The 7,013-nt window shown below is 34.0% G+C and overlaps 2 long non-coding RNA genes and 1 pseudogene across 2 annotated transcripts; 1 reads left to right on the top strand and 2 right to left on the bottom strand.

Annotated features, from left to right (window-relative positions):
- On the top strand, nt 1,330-2,337 carry LOC110272298. Its single transcript, XR_002363481.1, has 2 exons — nt 1,330-1,424; nt 2,168-2,337. It is a non-coding gene; the product is annotated as an uncharacterized LOC110272298 (long non-coding RNA).
- Nucleotides 3,484-5,992, bottom strand: LOC110272297. Its single transcript, XR_002363480.1, has 2 exons — nt 5,134-5,992; nt 3,484-3,844 (listed from the first exon to the last, which is right to left on the bottom strand). It is a non-coding gene; the product is annotated as an uncharacterized LOC110272297 (long non-coding RNA).
- Nucleotides 6,937-7,013, bottom strand: part of LOC107640987 — a 4,302-nt pseudogene continuing 4,225 nt past the window's right edge.

The following is a 7,013-nucleotide window of genomic DNA, read 5'->3' as shown; positions in this document are numbered from 1 at the left end:
CCTCTTCAACAATTATGGCTTCCTCTAATTGTTCCAATACAAAGTCACATTACTCACTTTCCACCAGAGTTTCTAATCTCCTTCATGCTACACTCCCCATTAGATTATGGGGGTACTCTGAGTGTTGAAGCGTATGGAGGCTAAATTATTTACTACCTCGGTCAAGGTAGCCATGAGTTTTAGTGTCGTCCTTTGCATCTCTCCTTGGCCTTGAAGTAGTGCAGTGAGAGAATCATCTATTGGGGCTTGGGGTGGATAGGAGTGTTCATTGGGTGGGAGAAAGAGCTCATAATAGGAAGGTGGTTCATCTTGGTAAGGACATGGAGGTTGTGTATATTGAGGTGGTGGTTCTTGGGAGTATTGATGTTGAAATTGTGGTGTTCTAAGTTTGGTTTATATAGTGGTTGGTAAGGTGGATAAGGGTTAGGATCATATGGAGGTGTTTAGTGGTATGGGACTTGTGAGTATGGTGGTTGAGGGCTATATTGAGGATAGGGCTCATAGGCGTATGGTGGAGGTTGTTGATATTCGCAAGGAGATCCACCATAACCATTGGATTGGCATGCATATTGGAATGACTCTTGCTCATAGTATATTGGAGGAGGTTGTTGCCATGAAGGTTGTCCATAAGCTTGAGGCTACTTCCACCTTTGATTGTTCCATCATTGATGCATATTCTCATTGAAGCTTCCATTTCCTACAACACTATTGTAACCAAACTCATAGCCAAAGGGGTGAGAATTCATAGTAACAAGAGAAAATAAAAACAAAAACTAACAAGAAATAATAAAATTAAACTCCTAAAACTAACAACAACTAACAAAGAAATAAAAAGCAAACATATTCACAATATTCACAATAACCAATAATAAGGCACACATTTGCAATTCTCCGGCAATGGTGCCAAAAACTTGACAGAGGAAAAATGTCGATAAAGAATTTCTCAATAAATCACATTGCAAGTATAGATCTAAACTAACAATTAAACCTCAATCAATGTTTAATATGTTCGTCACAATGCAAACCAATAAAAATAACCGAAGTATTTAAATCTCGGGTCGTCTCTCAAAGGAATTACAGGAAAGTGTACTTATTATTGGTTGTGGAAAAGTATCTTTGAGTTTTTGATAAACTAACAACTAAGAAAAGTCCTAGCAAGGGTCAAGAATTGGAATTCCTATCCTCATTATCATCGTCAATTGTGATGGTAAATGTAAATTGTCTCAGCGGCTCTCTTCCAGAGGTTTCAGTCGCGTCTCCGCCGCGCATGCAACAACAACCATTGCGTCAACCAGTTGTCCATTGTCTGATACACTCAACGCTGCCACGTGAAGGCCATCCCTGCTTGCTGGAGGCATGGACAGGTCTCCTTCAGTTCAGTCGTCGGCTTCAGTTCTACAAGCATTCTCAAACGGCTGTAACAGGTAAGTGGATGGTTCTTAATTGATTTTGTGAATGTACATGTTCAATTAGGGTGTGTTCTACAGTAGATTAAATTTTGATGAATTGTTGGATGTTGTTCTCTAAATTTCTTAATTTTGGTAAGTTGATGCAGTTGGAACTTGGACGTTGTTGAAAGTAGGGATTGGAAGTTGCAATTGTTAGAGTTTTCCAGTTCCTATTTGCAATTGTTAGATATTGGAAGTTGCTTTATCTTTAGGAGTTGGATTTTGCTAAGTTACATGTGTGTGGAGATTCGATTGTGCAGTTTTTTAAATTGGACTGTTTTTTGCTACAAAATTTCGTTTGTTTTCCATTAAAAAGGTTGGATGTTGTTTATTTTAAGTGTTGGTGTCTTTGATGGTGTTCAAAATTAGGCAATTCATTACTACTTAGTTTACTCTACATGTACATACTAAAATGTGTTGTATCGATATGCGTGGTTTGCAATTTAAATAGAAAAACACAAAGGGTTCAGTTATCTACACATGGTGAAACAGAGCCATTTTATCTACAAATTTTCTGTTTATATATTGCTGATCATATTAAACATATGTTCGTTCTAGCGTGTATGTGGATGGTTCTTAATTGATTTTGTAAATGTACATCTTCAATTAGGGTGTGTTATACGGAGGATTAAATTTTGATGAATTGCTGGATGTTGTTCTCTAAATTGCTTTATTTTGGTGAGTTGATGCAATTGGAACTTGGATATTGCTGAAATTAGGGAAAAGGAAGTTGCAATTGTTAGAGTTTTGATGTTGCTGTTTGCAATTGGTAAGAATTGAAAGCTGCTTTACTTTCAGCATTAGACGACCATCCTGTATGCCGCAACCAGCCTAGAAACAAACTTAAGGAAGTGAGAACCCCCTTCACAGGACCGAGCACGAAGACCATGCTGAAGGGTGTGGGGTTACCTATGAAAAAGCCAAGCAAGGGGGGAAGACAACAAAAGATGAAAGATACCTAGAAAAATCATGATTTTGTATCCGTTTGAGACACTTGTGATACTATTTAAAGTATATACTTTTTTAGGCCATCACGTGTTTTTGTGCAGATAGCTGCTTGTTTTTGGCAACATCCACGTGGATGTTGCTCCTATTATACAGCAGGATGTTCCTTTACCTGACTAAATGGATGTTTTTGAATATATGTTCCTTTATCCTTCTAAATGGATGTTTCTGAATATATGTTCCGAGTTTATATGTGTTAATTAGTAGAGGATGCCTCTATTTCTTTAGGTAGTGAATGTATTTTCTGTTTTCCAATATTCTTCAGCAGGTTTCTTGGTGTTTGTACATTCTTTTTTTGCCAAGATATAAGTGGATTTTTATTCTGTTAATCAGGAGCATCTTTCATCTTTAGACTAAATAGAAGTTTATTTATATATTTTACTAGTTTTCTTATGTTGCAGTTGTGGATGTATCTAGTTCTTTAAGCATTGTATGGTCTATTTATGTAATTAACCTACTTGACAGGTTTCTTTGTGTAGATACCAGTTTGTTAATACTAATATTGCTTTTGCTAGGAATCAGGATGTTCCTTTACCTTACTAAATGGGTGTTTCTACATATATGTTTCCGAGTTTATCTGTGTTAAATAGTAGGGATGCCTATTTTCTTTAGGAAGTGAATGTCTTTTCTGTTCTCCAATATTCTTCAGCAGGTTTCTTGGTGTTTGTACCTTATTTTTTAAGCCAAGATATATGTAGTTTTTTGTTCTGTTAAGGAGCAGCATCTTTCGTCTTTAGACTAAATGGAGGTTTCTTTATATATTTTCCTAGTTTTCTTGTGTTGCAATTGTGGATGACTGTAGTTGTTTAAGAATTGCATGACCTTTTTTTTTTAAAATCCTACTCGGCATGTTTCTCCGTGTAGATACCTGATTATTTTTGCAAAGGTCTAAGTGGATATTATTTCTGTCAAGCATCCGGATGTTTTTTTTCCATACTAAATGGATGTTACTTTAACAGAAGCTATGTGAATGACAAATAAAAAAAGCTTATCCTACATAAGTAACGATAAATTTATCATCATGCTAAAATGAAATGAAAGGAATCATAATATTTATTCAACTTATTCATACAATTTGCAACACTGTAGAATCAGGAATTCATCATGACAAAAAATAATACAAGAACCCTATATTTTGTTAGAGGGGTGAGGCTACATTGTTTAGAAAATTGTTATATAATTACTATACAACTAGCTAAACAAAGAACAACTTTCTATTTGCTACACTTAGATCACGTCTTTTTCACTTCATCCGGTTCATCAACTTCTTCAAATTCCTTGTCTATCAGTTCAAATTCATCAATCATCTTAAAGTAGACTTTCTATTTTTCAATGTAATCCTGCAGCTTGGAATCCTTGAGCATATCTTCTGATTATGTGATACATTGCTTCTGCAAAAAGTAAAAATGAAGAATACATAGAGCCGTTGTGATTTCTTAACAACTCAGCTTCTTTAATTTGTTGATCTTCCTCTTATTAAATTAAAAAACATAAGCATAGTTTGAATGTAATTAACCAAGTTGCCTACTTACTATAACACATGCAAGGCACCATACCTCAGGGAACCAGGAGCAATACCAATCAAGATCAACCATTTTTTTACAGGGACATATCGATAATGAATGAGTTGATTATTTGCCAAATTTGTTCTTTCAAACATCTTCATAGGTTTAGAATCCCATACATGATACATATATCACAGACTAACAAACTATTTAATAATTTTTATACAAGCTACAAGCACCTCAATCAAAATGCATAAGATGGAGAACATAATTGAATTAGCAGAAAAATCTATGTAAAATAAAAAGAAATATCCAGCTGAAAACAAATGAAACATCCACCAAAACAAGAATAACCCATAAATTAAAACACATAACAACTAGAACAAATCTTTAGGAACTTGGTTTTGTCTTAGTGCTTATGTCACAATATAAGAGCAAAGTATAATTCTTATGCTCTGCATATGTCTTCAACCAGTAAAAAGCTATGGTGCTCTCAAATTCTAACTCTTTGGATTCTCATAAAGGAAAATATATAATGATAACTAGACACCAACCAGAAACTAGTAAAAAAAGGTAAATATATAAATAGCCAAAATATAAATTAAGTAAATCTTCATAATTTTATTTCATAGAGGAAATTCGAATGAATTTAAGGAGTATATGAACCATAACAAGAATAAGAAGCCACATAAGTTTTTCTTTCTTTTCTTTTCTTACACCTTTAATTTTTTTTTAATGGAATAGAACAAGATCATAATATGCAGAAAAACAAAACTTAGAAGTAGTAGCTTAATAATTTTTCATCCATATGTACATATAAAAAAAATATCCAAAAATATATAAAAAAATAGCCTGAACAAATAACTCAATTAATACACCGCTAACATTAGATTTTAAAGAAATAAGGATTTCAATGTTTTAATTATAATCATCCAAATGCTTAAGAATTTGCTATGCAAAAGTTTTCTTTAAACAAAGAACTATCTTATTACATTGTATAGTAAGTTGATAATTAATTTAAATCAGGAAAGACTGATACCACTATATAACTTCTAACCAAAATATTACTTCCCTTGTTATCTTACTTAATTAATTTCAAGTATTAAATCCCAACAATGCATCTAGCATTGATCAATATAATAGAAGTTTCCAACATTATCCAAGGAAGAACTTACCATCCCTTCTAAGATGACCAAATCTACATCACTGGCAAGGTAAGCAAGATCTTGTGACACTTTTGTAAGATCAATGACCTACAATCCGTTGATTGAAGGAAGAGACGACAACAAAATTATTACAAAAATTTGATGATCTGATATCATACATCTAATCAAAGTACTATAATTTTTAAAACTAAACAGTATTGTTTATTTTCTTTCAAGTAAATCATTGTCGGAGTTAGTAATTAAAAGATTTGGAATTTTAGATACTATATGGTGTTGCTGTGTAGAATTTCCAAAGATGATGGCATGCCTAAATCTTCATCAGCAACAACAGAACAAAAAATATCAAAATTAACAATAAAAAACAATTGAATTTTAAATTAAACTGCAGGAGAAAGAAGGAAATTAGAAAAGAAAAACTAAAAGAATATGAATTGGTTCACTGAATACAAAGTAGAAAGGATTAAGAAGGTGGAAATGAGAGGAGAGGAAGGGCGCTGTGGTGATCGGCGTCGCTTCGAATCGCGGGGGAAGAGGGGCTGCAGTGGTCGGGCGGCGCTGCTGCGACTCGCGAGGGAGAGGTCGATGCGGTGGTCGGCAGCGTTGCTGCCAACGCCAGAGAAAGCAGCTGCGGTGGTCATTTTTGCTGCTGCGAATCGTGGAGTGGAGGGACTACGGCGTTCACGCGAGAGCTCCCTCTAGCGGCGACGTGCGTGACGCAATCTGGTAGTGGCGAGGCGGCACAAGGAGGGGAGTGATTACTGAGAATGTGTTTAGACCTCTAGAGAGGTTACTTTTTCTAACCCTAATTATCCAAAACTTAATCAATGCTAATTATTTAAATTTTGATTTTTTAAAAGTTTAAAATTAATTATTAAATAATGTTGTTTAAGTTGGCTGGTTCAAAGTGTTGGTTCATATGCTTTTCTTTTGTAAAAACTTATGTTAAAGGAGGTGTAAATGTAATTTTTGTTTCGTATATGTAAACGGAAAGTAGATGTCATTTTTTAGATCGACCGAAGAACGGTTTGTTCACACAATGTGAATTTACCGATCAGGTCAACGATGAGGAAACCACACATTCGTTTTCTTTCTAAAGGAGGTGAACACTTTATTCATCGAAAGTCAATATACTAACCGGTTCATCGGCAAACAACCATATATTCGCGAGTAGTTGAGGGTCCTTAGGCATTATATATCCAGTTTAGTGAGAGGAAACTAGGAGCATATAAAAATAAGCTGAGGTAGGTGATTTTTTTTTTGTTTTTTTTGAAATTTTCCTTTTATTAGTTAACAATGTTAAACAACATTTTCACTGTGGATGTTTATAAGATTTACTGTGCTTTTATCGGGTCACAATGATGGTCAATTGCAGAAGAACCTTGCACACATCACTCCCCGATTCGTCCCTTGAACATAACCAACTTAGCCACTAAGAAAAGTATATTAAGGAGCTTCAACTTCCAATGTGTTTTTTAAATTATGAAAAAATACAAAGGTAAGTTTGTAATATTAAAATTTAATTTAAATAAAGAAAGCTCCCAAAGTTTACCATTTCCCACACTATTCCACCATCACCAATTTAATAAGAGCTCAAATCGCAGTTGTATAGAATAAGGATCTCATATCCAACAATTGATGATGACTTGTTGCTGATGATGAGATACTAAATATGTTTTTGTACTGCAAACTCAAGAGAGTTCCCCTTCTCAACTTCAAAATTTGGAAACTATTTTAATTATTAATTATTTATTAATTAATCGTTTTCTTAGCATTAAACCTCTTTTCGAATGAATTCTACCATTGTAATGCTAGTTAGTACTCATGAGTTCCTCTGTCGCATAATATAATGTAATAAAGTAAAGTTTATTAATGTTCTTTGTAGCATAAGT

The sequence above is a fragment of the Arachis ipaensis genome, chromosome B05 (genome assembly GCF_000816755.2).
Source record: "Arachis ipaensis cultivar K30076 chromosome B05, Araip1.1, whole genome shotgun sequence".
NCBI classification, from domain to species: Eukaryota; Viridiplantae; Streptophyta; class Magnoliopsida; order Fabales; family Fabaceae; genus Arachis; species Arachis ipaensis.
Note: the sequence above shows the minus strand (reverse complement) of the source record. Positions and strands in the feature narration are given on the sequence as shown.